At 37.5% G+C, this 13,094-nt stretch overlaps 1 pseudogene; it reads right to left on the bottom strand.

Moving 5' to 3' along the window:
* LOC101016049 overlaps nt 1–12,450 on the bottom strand; it is a 40,111-nt pseudogene extending 27,661 nt beyond the window's left edge.
* Nucleotides 12,451–13,094: the final 644 nt, after the last annotated feature.

Here is a 13,094-nt window from a genome sequence, read left to right as displayed (position 1 = left end):
TACCTCAGTTGAAAATGCAGAAATCACCGGTCTTCTGTGTCACTGGCGCTGGGAGTTGGAGACTGGAGCTGTTCCTATTCAGCCATCTTGCTCCGCCCCTCCCTTTTCATTTTTAAATTACATCTATTTGATTCTTCTCTCTTTTCTTCCTTATTAGTCTAGCTGGTGGTCTATTTCATTAATCTTTTCAAAAAACCAGCTCCTGGATTCACTGGTTTTTTTGAGGGATTTTTTTGTGTCTCTATCTCCTTCAGTTCTGCTCTGATCTTGGTTATTTGTTGTCTTCTGCTAGCTTTTGAATTTGTTTGCTCCTTCTTCTCTAGTTGTTTTAATCGTGATGTTAGGGTGTTGATTTTAGATCTTTCCTGTTTCCTCTTGTGGACATTCAGTACTATAAATTTCACTCTGCACACTGATTTAAATGTGCCCCAGAGATTCTTGTACGTTATGTCTTTGTTCTCATTGGTTTCAAAGAACATCTTTATTTGTGCCTTCATTTTGTTATTTACCCAGTAGTCAGGAGCAGGTTGTTCAGTTTCCATGTAGTTGTGCAGTTTTGAGTGAGTTTCTTAACCCTGAGTTCTAATTTGATTGCAGTGCGGTCTGAGAGACTGTTATGATTTCCATTCTTTTGCATTTGCTGAGGAGTGTTTTACTTTCAATTATGTGGTTGATTTTAAAATAAGTGCTATGTGGGGCTAAGAATAATGTATATTTTGCTGATTTGGGGTGGAGAGTTCTGTAGATGTCTATTAGGTCTGCTTGGTCCAGAGCTGAGTTCAAGTCCTGAATATACTTATTAATTTTCTGTCTCATTGATCTGTCTAATATTGACAGTGGGGTGTTAAAGTCTCCCACATTATTGTGTGGGAGTCTCAGTCTCTTTGTGGGTCTCTAAGAACTTGTTTTACGAATCTGGGTGCTTCTGTATTGTGAGCATATATATTTTGGATAGATAGCTTTTCTTGTTACATTGATCCCTTTACCATTATGTATTGCCTTTCTTTGTCTTTTTTGATCTTTGTTTTCTTAAAGTCTGTTTTATCAGAGACTAGAATGGTAATCCCTGCTTTTTTTTGCTTTCCATTTCTTGGTAAATATTCCTTTATCCCTTTATTTTGAGCCTATGTGTGTCTTTGCACTTGAAATGGGTCTCCTGAATACAGCACACCATTGGGTCTTGACTCTTTGTCTAATTTGTCAGTCTGTGTCTTTTAATTGGGACATTTAGACCATTTACATTGAAGGCAAATATTGTTATGTGTGAATTTGATTCTGTCATCATGATGCTAGCTGGTTATTTTACACATTAGTTGAAGTGATTTCTTCATAGTGTCATTGGTCTTTATATTTTGGTGTGGTTTTGCAGTGAGTGGTACCAGTTTTTCCTTTCCATAGTTAGTGCTTTCTCAGGAGCTCTTGTAAGACAGGTCTAGTGGTGACAAAATCCCTCAGCATTTTCGTGTCTATAAAGGATTTTATTTCTCCTTTGCTTATGAAAGTTAGTTTGGCTGGATATGAAATTGTGGGTTGAAAATTCTTTTCTTCAAGAATTTTGAATATTGGCCCCTATTCTTATCTGGCTTGTAGGGTTTCTGCAGGAAGATCCACTGCTAGTCTGATGGGGTTCCCTTTGTAGGTAACCTGGCCTTTCTCTCTGGCTGCCCTTAACATTTTTTCCTTAATTTCAACCTTGGTGAATCTGATGATTATGTGTCTTGGGGTTGCTCATCTTGAGGAGTATCTTTGTGGTGTTCTCTGTATTTCCTGAATTTGAATGTTGGCCTCTCCTGCTGGGTTGGGGAAGTTCTCCTGGATAATATCCTGAAGGTTGTTTTCCAACTTGTTTCCATTCTCCCTGTCACTTTCAGGTATACCAATCAATCGTAGGTTTGGTCATTTCACATTGTCCCATATTTCTTGGAGGCTTTGTTCATTCCTTTCCATTCTTTTCTCTCTAATCTTGTCTTCACAACTTATTTTAGTAAGTTGATCTTCAATTTCTGATATGTCATGAAACTTTACAATTTTCTTTTTGATTTCTTCTTTGACTAAATGTTTGCTCAAGAGAATACTATTTAGTTTTTACATATTTGTGAATTTTCCAGCTTTCTTTTATTGTTAATTTTAAATTTCATTTCATTGTGGTTAGAAAAGATACTTGATATGATTTCAATCTTCTTAAATTTGTTAAACTCTGTTTTGAACCTAACATGTGATCTATCCTGGAGAACCATCAATGTGCCCTGGGAAAGAATGAGTATTCTGCTTCTCTGTTAGGTGAAGTGTTTTGTGTACATATCTGTTACGTTCATTTGATCTGTAGTATTGTTCAGTTCTACTGTTTCCTTATGGATTTTATGTCTGGATAGCCTATCCATTATAGAGACTGGGATGTTTAATTCTACTACTGTTACTGCATTGTTGTCTATTCCTATCTTCAACTATGTCAATGTTCATGTGCTCAGGTGTTAGGTGCATATATAGTTATAATCATCTATTCCTATCTTCAGCTATGTCAATGTTCATGTGCTCTGGTGTTAGGTGCATATATAGTTATAATCATTACATATTCTACTATATTGATCATTTTATAATTATATTATGTTCTTCTTTGATTTTTGTTTTTTAGATGGAGTTTCACTCGTGTTGCCCAGGCTGGAGTGCAGTGTTGTGATGTTGGGTCACTGAAACCTCTGCCTCCTGGATTCAAGTGATTCTCCTGCCTCAGCCTCCTGAGTAGCTGGGATTACAGGCACCTGCCATCATGCCTGGCTATTTTAAAAAAATTTTTAGTAGAGATGGGGTTTCACCATGTTGGCCAGGCTGGACTTGAACTCCTGATCTCAGGTGATCCACCTGCATTGGCCTCCCAGAGTGCTGGGATTACTGGCATGAACCACCGTGCCTGGCCCTTCTTTAACTCTTATAACGGTTTTGAATCAAAGTCTATTTTGTCTTACATAAATGTAGCTACTCCTACTCTGTTCTGGTTACCATTTTCATAGAATATCTTTTTCTGTACCTTTATTAATAGCCTATATGTATCCTTAAATGTAAAGTAAGCTTTCTTGTAGACAGCATGCAGTTGGGTCATTTTTTTTCTTTAAAAAACTATGAGACACTCTTTGTCTTGAGCAAATGCAATGAAGTGGGAATTTTAATCCACTTGCATTTAAGGTAATTATTGACAGGGAAGGATTTATTATTGCCATTTTATTAGTTGTTTACTGTTAACCTTATCTTTCATCTGTCTTTTTATCTATTGTTGTTTTCCTTGTTTTTTGATGACATTTTATATTGATGTGCTGTGATTCCTTTCTCCTTTCTTCAGTGTAATTTATATATTATTTTTTGTGGTTACCTTGGGCTTACTTAAATTATCTTATTATAACAGTCTATTTTTAGTTGCTAACAATTAGTTTCATTGCATTTAAAGACTCTATACTTTAACTACCCCCATACACTTTTTGTTATTGGTATCATAATTTACATGTATTCATACTCGTATCTGTAACATACTTTTTGATTATAGTTATATTTAATATATTTGTGTTTAAACATTTTATTAGAATTAAAAGAGCTTTAACCAGGGCCAGGTGCAGTGGCTCATGTCAGTAATCCCAGCACTTTGGGAGGCCAAGGTAGGCAGATTGCTTGAGCCCAGGAATTCGAGACCAGCCTAGGCAACATTAAGAAACCCTGTCTCTACTAAAAAAATAAAAAAGTTTGCCAGGCACAGTGGCACACACCTGTAGTGTCAGCAACTTTGAAGGCTAAGGTGGGAGGATTGCTTGAGCCTGGAAGAGAGGCTGCAGTGAGCTGAGATGGTGTCACTGCACTCCAGCCTGGGCAACAGAGCAAGACCCTGTCTCAGAAAAAAAAGTGCTTTACCTGTTATTTTTATAGTAATGTAGTATTTTGTATTCATCTATATATGTACATTTACTAGTGAGTTTCATGTTTTCTTATGTTATTGTGTTTCTGTTTAGCATCCTTTTACTTCAACTTGAAGAAATCTTTTAGCACTTTTTTGTAATGAAGATCTGGTGGTCAACTGCCTCAGGTTTTGTTTTTCTGTGAAAGTTTTAACTCTTTTTCCATTTTTGAAGGATAGCTTAGCTAGGTATAGTGTTTGGGGTTGGCATTCCTTTTTTTCTTTCAGGACTTTGAATATGTCATTTAACTCCCTTCTGGCCTGACCTACCCCTAAACCACAATAAAGGTCAAAGCCTCACCTTGTTCTCTCAGACCAATTTTGGACCTGATTGAGAACAGGCCCTGTTCTCCCCAGAAAGTTTCATTATGTTAGTGATAAATCTTTTCATATCCTTTTGGTACATGTGTGGCATCATCAGTCTATATGATGATGAGAGGTCATCAGTGTTAGATGAGAGGTTCATCTCATCTCTAAGGGGTGGGTGATGACAATAATTCATGCTGCAAGCAGTGTATTTCAGCAATGACCACCACCACCAAGGGTCTTTTCTTGTTTTGGCTTGCTAATTGGCCCTCCCACCTGCTGGGAAGCTTGTACTTTGAGTTGCTGCTGGAACACGTTCTTTGAGTTGTGTTGCTGCCTGTCGGCTAGCTTGTGCTTTGCACTGTGCTGCTTATTGCTGCATTTGTTGAGTCCTGTGAAACCTCTATTATAGTTTTAACAGATCTGGCAGAAGTTTTGACAACGTGTATCTGTAGACAGGAGTATGGGATTAGGAAACTCCTGAAATGGCCCTGAGCTGTGTGTCTTGGCGCAGATTTATCTGTGTATCTCAGATTGAATCACGTGTTTTGATTCCTGTATGAGTCATGACTAAGGCTAGCATCAGGGAAACAACTCTTATTCTGTGACTACTGGTTGCTTGATTCACCCAGGCATTGGTCCCATTCTGTTGAGAACTCAGGGGAAAGACTGACACCTTGTTCAGCTGGCCCACTGGGTGGTCACTTGTGTGGAGGAAAAGTGGTTACCATGTGCTTGTTTATTTACAGTTTTGATTTATTCTTTTGTTAGGTGAGAGGAGACAGGAGAGCCCGAGGAAATTCCTGGTGTCACTCCCTATTCCATCTTCCTATTGTAAACAAAAAATCTTTTTACTGCTTTGGTGTTCTGAAATGTCCTAATTTTATTTCACTTGTGAGTGTTTTTTCATCAATTGTTTTAGGCACTTGATGAGGGACTTTTAAAAAAAGTATTCTACACCTTCAGATCTGGGAATTTTTTTGTTTATTTCTCTGAACATTTCCTGAATTTTCGTTTCTTCTGTCTTTGAAATTTCTATTAGTTGCATGTTTGATATCCTATGTCACTCTAACGCTTCCTTTTTATCTGTCGTAATTTCTGTTTTTTTTAAAAAGCCTTTTTTTTTGGTTTTCTTGCATAGTTCAAGTCCTTTCATTATGTTTATTACAATTTTAGAAATAATATTTTAACTTTTCAGGGACTGTTTTCTGTTCCCTTTTTATATCATCCTCTTCTCATTTCATAAAATCAGTATCATCTCTATTATCTCTAAGCACTCACATTAGGTTTCTAAAAGTTAAGCTTTTTCTATTTTTTTTGATATTTTGTTTCTTATATTTTGTGCTACTAGTTATATATTTTTGATTCTGGTCTATCCTGATTCAAGAATGAAAGATTAGGCTGCTTTAATGGGTAATTGTTCTTATTTTTCTTTGCTGTTGTGTAGGTTAGTATGTTTCCTCAGTAACCCATCTCCTGTCTGGCAGTTCTGACTGGAACTTTGTGTAAATGTGTGTGTGTGAACTGCTTTAATATCTCTAGGCAAGGTGCTGATCATTAGGCTAAGTACCTCTCAAACTAAGGAGACCAAGGAGTTCTTAACTCTGAGATCCTAGCACCACATTACACACACTGGTTTCCCCAGACTTTTCAACTTCTTTAGATTAGATTTCTCTAGCCATTTTTTAAAATAAGAAAATACATTTACAGGTGCCTGATATGTGTCGGGCAGTATGCTTAGTGTGGCGGAAAGTTTTTTGAGAGGAGAAATAGCCTCTTCCTCATATAAATTATAATTCAATAGGAGAGAAATCAAACCATCACGGGATAAAGGTAATATTTCAAGAAGCCATGGCTAGGGAGGGATCTCCCTGTGAAGTCCCAAGCCTGGCCTATGAGGAAAATCAGGTAGTTTTTCACTTCCCAATTTAGTAATGGGAGAAAGTGAAAGAAAGTGCCGTTGCTAGGCATTTGACGGTTTTATATCATTACTTTTTCAATGCTGTGAAGTGATTCTGAGGTTTATCTCACTTAATGGGTGGTTAACTTGAAGCTTAGCTGCACACACGTTCCTCGCTGTGTGAGACCAAGAGAAGCCAACTAGAGAAGGGACTGTCCCACATAGAAGGGTCTCTGAGAAGGAATAGGTTAATCACCAAAGAGACTTTTACTACTCATCCCAAACTTATACTCACTAACAATGAGGAACCTGAAGGGAAGAGCGAGGAGATCTTTCCCTTCAAAATCTCAGAGCACTGAAAGATGGCCGAGGTCAAGCTTCTCTCTTTTGTCTTTCAGCAGAGGAGAAGGAAGTTATTTTAGATCACTGGAGTCCCTGAAATACATCTTAGTATACTTTTGAAGTGTTACAGTGGGTTATATAAGACCTGTAGGTAGGTAATTATGAGAACATTATTGAAAGGCATGCATTTACATAGGGATGAACACTTTAAAATATATTTCAAACTCTTTTCATTTCCTAGAGATACAGTGACTTGAACTGATTATTTATGATTTCTCAACCTGCATTGTTATGATTGTTTGTATCTTGATTGTCTGAGGACAAATAAATCCTTCTACAGTGTGATCAGTGGAATCCAGAGTGAAATTTCAGAAATCCTTCTGAGTGGGAGGTTTGAGGTATTTTGATACTCTAAAATTTCTGATTGTTGGTCTTCTTTGTAAATTCTAGCCCCATGTCTTAAAAAATATCAGCTATTTGGATTTAAACACTTAAAGGAAACATGTCAAACCAGTTTTAAAATGTATTTTTTAATCCATATGATAAATCTAATATAAAACATTCTAAATTAGGACGTGCTGCCCTTTTTAGTCATAGGCTTAGAGACTCATCTTCTAATCAGCACAAACCTGTCAGCCTTTAACAATACTGGATTCTTGTTGCTTACTTTAAATTTATTACTTATCAGAAATGATGTGATACAAAAATGAACACAGAATTAGGTTTCTACACATCCAAAGGAAGCACATAGAGTTTGTAAAATGCTATAATCTTTGCCAGTTTATGAGTTAAAATTATTAGTTATGGCGGCTAGTTTTCCAATTCAAAATATTTTTGTCAAGTTGTCTGAGGGTTAACTATTTACATACTTCCTATGTGCCACATATCTACTTTGTAAAGAGTCAGACTAAATTTGGATTCCCCTGTCTGTGAGACCTTGGGAAAGTCACCTTATATTTCTGTGCCTTTTATTTTTCTTATTTGAAAAAAGGGGCTAATAACACCCTCCTCTTTATGTCCTTATTGTGGCTTAAATATGATAAATGAAATTGACAAAAGCATTTGTTTTCTATTGCTGTGTAACAAAACAAAGATCTCACAAACAGAGGGACTTAAAACAACACCTCTTTATTAGCTCACAGTTCTGTAGATCAGAAGTCTAGACAAGTTCAACTGGGTTCTCCACAAGGTTAACATCAAGGTGTTGGCTGGGCTGGGCTCTTAGCTGGAGGCTGTGAGGAATAATCTTCTTCCAAGTTCATTCAGGCTATCTGCAGAATCTAGTTTCTTTTAGTCTCTGAGATCTCTGTTTCCTGGCTGACTGTCAACCATGGACCACGCTCAGGCTTAGAGGCCACTTTCTAGTCCTTGCACATGGTCTCCCCATCTGCAAGCCAGCAACAGTGCAGCAAATCCTTCTTGTGTTTCAAATCTCTCTGATTTCTCCCTTTTCCTTTAAGGAGCTCTTGCAATTAGATTAGGTCTCTTATTTAATCTCCTATTTGCTATATAACATAGCCACGGAAATAACATCAATCATATCGACAGTTCCAAGGATTAGGGTGAGAAATTTTGGTGGTTGGGATGGATAGGGTACATGGAATTCTGCCAATCATAACAGCATAGCAGCATGCTTGGGAATATGTCAATAATAAGTACTATTTCTCCTCACCAATTCTACATCCTAGCATTCACAGCATGTCTCTTTGATTTACTGTTAGAACAAACTGTGTCAGTCATTTAGTTTATATAGGTCGAGATAGAGCTTTTTTTTCCAGCTTGAGGAAATCCAATTTGGTTCAGCTTGATATTTCTGTGCCTGTTGCATGCTAAATACTCTAAAACCCACCAAAAGGAAATTGATGAAAGTAAATTCTCTTCAGGAAGTGATTCTATAAATGTCTCAATTTTGATGAAGAGAACATAGGAGTTCTTAACTGAGAGTGGGGAGGGCTGAGCTCTGGTACAGACTCTACTTTTAGTTAATTTTTCCCATTGGACAGGGTTCTTAACACTTACAGGCTTTAATTTCTTTGTCTATGAAGTGAGAAGACCAGACTATAATACTGCTTTGTTTCCTTTCAACTCTAAAAATTCTATGCATTTGTGATTTGCTTTCTGGTTTTATAAGTTTTTAATTATTAGGTCCAGAGTCCTGAATATGTTCACATTCATTCTTTGTCTGCATTCTTACACACACACATTTTATTGACCCCAAAAATCAAGAACAGTTTTCCCACACATCATCTGGCACATCACTCTTTTATTTTGTTAATTTTATGATTAAAATTCATTCTTTGTCTGCATTCTGACACACACACACACATTTTATTGACCCCAAAAATCAAGAATAGTTTTCAGACATCATCTGGCACATCACTCTTATTTTTTAATTTTATAATTACAGTCATAGTCTTATTTATTTGCTTGTTCTTTATGTCATTCCATAAACCTAGAAAATAAGAGTGGGGACCTTATTTTCTTTGTTGACCACTGTAACTTCACAACAATGTAGTATATTTATTTATTAACCATATGGCAGATAATAAAACATAATTAAATTGAAGATAACTTTGGCAAATATCTGTATTGCTAATATTGGTCTTCTGTTTTAATACTCTCATTTTTTCTCTGGATTCATACTGTGCTTTTGTAATTAAAAACATAGTATTCACATTTACTATGTTATAAGCACCAGGCTAACATTTTTACAATCTCTTATTTAATTTATTTGGAATGCTTTGCTTTTACAATAGCTTTCAACATGTGAAGTTTGATAATTAAAACTGTTTAGACTATAATTGACCTACTGTCAATATATTAGGTAGGATATTACTTGGTTGCTCCAACATAAGGATGGCAAATTATAGTGGCTTAAAGAAGACGGAAGTTAATTTCCTTTTAATGTTTGTATGGTAGACTCTCTGAGGCTGTTATGGCAGCTCCATGACCATCAGGGACCATGCCTTCTACTATCATGCTGCTCTGACATCTTCCACATACAGCTTCCATCCTGTGGCCACGATGGCTGCTCCAGCTCCTTTATCACTGTCTTATTTCAGCTAGTTGGACAGAGAGAACATGGAAACATGCTCTATCTTTTAAGGGCATCACCTAGGACTTCATTCATCATTTCTGCTTAAATTCCATTGATTACAATTTAGTCACATTGCCATACTCAACTGTTAGTGAGGTGATGAATGTGGTCATTATTTGAGAAAGCTAAATTTCAATGTTTTTATTACTAAAGGAAGAAAGGAAAAATGCATATGGGTGGATAATTAGTGGTTTGTATTCCAATAAATAAATAGATTTAATGCTTTCTCAACTCTGAGAAGACACTAAGAGGTTAATATTCATGTGTTTTTGTGGGCTTTGCTAGTACCTAGATGATTGGTTTGTGCATATTTTAGAAGCTAAGAAGAAATAGGTCTATATCTTCTATATTCATTTTAGAAGTTAAGAAGAAATAGACCTATATCTTCTACATTCAACCCGAAATTTAAAAAGAAATTTTGTTATGTGCATTCTTAAATAACTCCCTTCTTGGAATTCTAAATGCCTCGCAGACTTGATTTCAGATATTGTTCCCTCCACTTCAGCAAAATAAAAATAATAGTGATCTATCTAGTCAGTTTCACAGATTTATTAATTCATTACACAAATAGGTTTTGATCACCTACTCTGAGCCAGATTCCAAACCAGTTAATGGTATTTGAAACATAAACAAGTTAGGCAAGTTTGCTATTCATTATGAGCACTTCCCTAGGATTTTCGTTGGAGTCTTGAGTGTTTCACAGAGGTTCATTACACAGGAAAAGACTGATAAGAGGAGGCAACAATTGTAATACAAATGTTTGAAGAAATAAAGAAGAGGCTGGGCACAGTGGCTCACGTCTGTAATCCCAGCACTTTGGGAGACTGAGGCGGGCGGATCATTTGAGGTCTGGAGTTCAAGATGAGCCTGACCAACATGGTGGAACCCCGTCTCTACTGCAAATACAGAAAACATTAGGTGGGCGTGGTGGTGCATTCCTGCAGTCCCAGCTACTCGGGAGGCGGAGGCAGGAGAATTGCTTGAACCTGAGAGGCAGAGGTTGCAGTGAGCTGAGATCGTGCCACTGCACTCCAGCCTGGGCGACGGAGTGAGACTCCATCTCAAAAAAAGATTAATAAATAAATTTAAGAAAGAAAGAAAGATGAGATGGCAGAACCTGCTTGTTGAAGAAAAATGAAAAGCTGGGCTTCCTTACAACACTGGGTTAGGATGGTCCTGCATTCTTTATTAGGCAAAAATCAGAAATTTATATGAAAATACCATATTATAGCATTTAAATTCCATTATACAAAATACATTTCAGCGAATTCTGTCCTTTTCACAGTGCAATTCTAGTCATTATTAATGAATCTACTCTCCCATTTTTACAAAGCCCCCGAAATAAAGTATCCACTAGGTATTGTTAACAAAACTGCAGTGAGTGGACTCTACCTGGTGAGAATTTTTTTTCAAGTTTTCAACAGCGATGTTTTATTTGTAAATAATTCCTTTCATGGGAGTAGACTTTCTTCTTCCACCTCAAGAAATCAGACATGTATAATTGATCTTTGGGTGGAAGTTAAGATTCTGAGTCACTCCTAAATCTTCTGTAGGATTTACTGAGTTTAGAAGTGTGTCATGAAGATAAGAAGGGAGAGAACAGTTTTAGGGCTCTCAAGGTTAGGAGCATTTAGGTGATCTGTCACCAGTTCATGGATTCATATAATAGCAAGACTGGAAAGGACCTTCAGGGCATCACTGCCACATTCCCACCAAGGTGTGGCCAACCTCTGGTTCACCACATCTAGAGGAAAGGAACTCACTAATCCTGAGGGCAGTTATTCTGTTTATTTGAGAAACATAAAAGTCAGCAAGTTGTTCCTTATATTGAGCCCAAATATGTTTTCTGGAGCCTTCCGATGTTGCCCTAGTTTAATGTGTTGTGAGTGCTGTAACCATTCTCTGAAGTGTAGTGGTTGGATGATACACATGCTGTAAAATACACGTATTGAAGATTTATTGATGAAGTTCACTGTAATTATCAAGTGATATGATTAACTCCTTGCCGATTATGGGGAATACATTTTCCCAGAGGTAACATGGTACACGATCATCTTCAACTTTGTGCAGGTGGTCCACCTGAGAGATGTTCAAATCCCAAAAGATGCATCTGATATCCAAAGAAATGCTTCTCTGCTTGTCAACAATTGACTTAAAGCAACTGTTTGCTCTGATTCCTGATAACAATGGAGAGCTGATCCACAAGGCAAATGTTTGGTCAGTGTTTGGCCCAATGTTTTCCTGCTCCTTCTGTGCTTGACAAGGTGGCCAACATAAGATACAGTTTGCATGGCTGTCTTTTAGAACATGTTCTAGACAGTAGTGTAAAAGAAGATAAAAATGTGCTGCAGAGAGGTAGTAGCTTGGATGTTAAAATGCTGCTTTTAAAAACAAGTTCCACAATTGGTCTACAGAGTCCAAAACCCTAATATATTTTTATTCCTGTTCTCTCACATTGAACCATCCATCATGTCAGCCCTGGAGTTGAGGCTTGATGATTCAGTATCCTGTCTAAAAATGAAGATGGAGAGAGGATATTATTTCAGTCTGAATTTCTTCATTTTTCCTTCCAACCTCAGATGAACTACTTCTCCACTCCTAATCTTGGTCTCTACATCTGTTAAATGAGGAGAATGATCTATACCAGTTTTATGGGCCTGTTCAGCACTGATGCATTCTGCTCCAGAATAAAATTTTGGAAAATGTCTTTATCTGTCTTTTCAACCGCAACAAATTACTTTCTGCAGATTGACTTCTTAAAGCAAACTCCAGTATCAGATCCCTTCCGAATGGCTTCAGTGAGTTATTTGGGTCATTCCAGCTTTGGGTAGAATTCCGATAAATCATCAGCAAAATTCCACATGCCATGGGGGTAAAAAGCAACTTCTTTTCCTCCTTCCTGGCCTGGGTTTTTGGAAGTGACTCTCTCCGCTCTGTCCATGTGCATTCAGTAGGAATGCGTTTGGATGGAAAGTATCCTGGGCTAGGCCCTCATTCATTACCACACCCTCCCTTGGACTCTTGCACCAGTGCCCTTGTTGGTCTCCCCAACCCCAGGTTACTAGGAGTAATTCACCAACTTTAGTATGTATAACAGTGACTTGAGGAGTAAACTTAAAGTGCATATTTTCAGGTTTCACCCTGGGCATTTCTGTTTCAGTAGGAAGACAGTAGCCCCAGGACCATACTTTGAGAAACACTGAACTACAGCACAGGGTGCTTGTAGGGAATGCATTTTAAGGCCAGGACAGGGCCAAATCACTGGGGGCCTTTAATACCAGGATTAGTAATCAGGGCCTTGGACTTTCTGTGCTAAGTGATTAATGGAAAGGCAGGGTAGGCTGTATGGACCAGGATAGAAGCAACATGAGAACTTTGCTCTGGTGGGAGCATTTACCTGGTGAGAAATTTTAAGGGAAGAAATGATGCACACCTTGTATTGGCCTAACTAATAGGGTGGTGCTATGGAAGGAAAGTGGCAGACATTCCAGAGACAATCTGATTCATGTGCT

Source organism: Papio anubis, chromosome 3 (assembly GCF_008728515.1).
Source record: "Papio anubis isolate 15944 chromosome 3, Panubis1.0, whole genome shotgun sequence".
Taxonomy (NCBI): Eukaryota; Metazoa; Chordata; class Mammalia; order Primates; family Cercopithecidae; genus Papio; species Papio anubis.
This window is presented reverse-complemented; position numbering and strand designations above follow the sequence as displayed.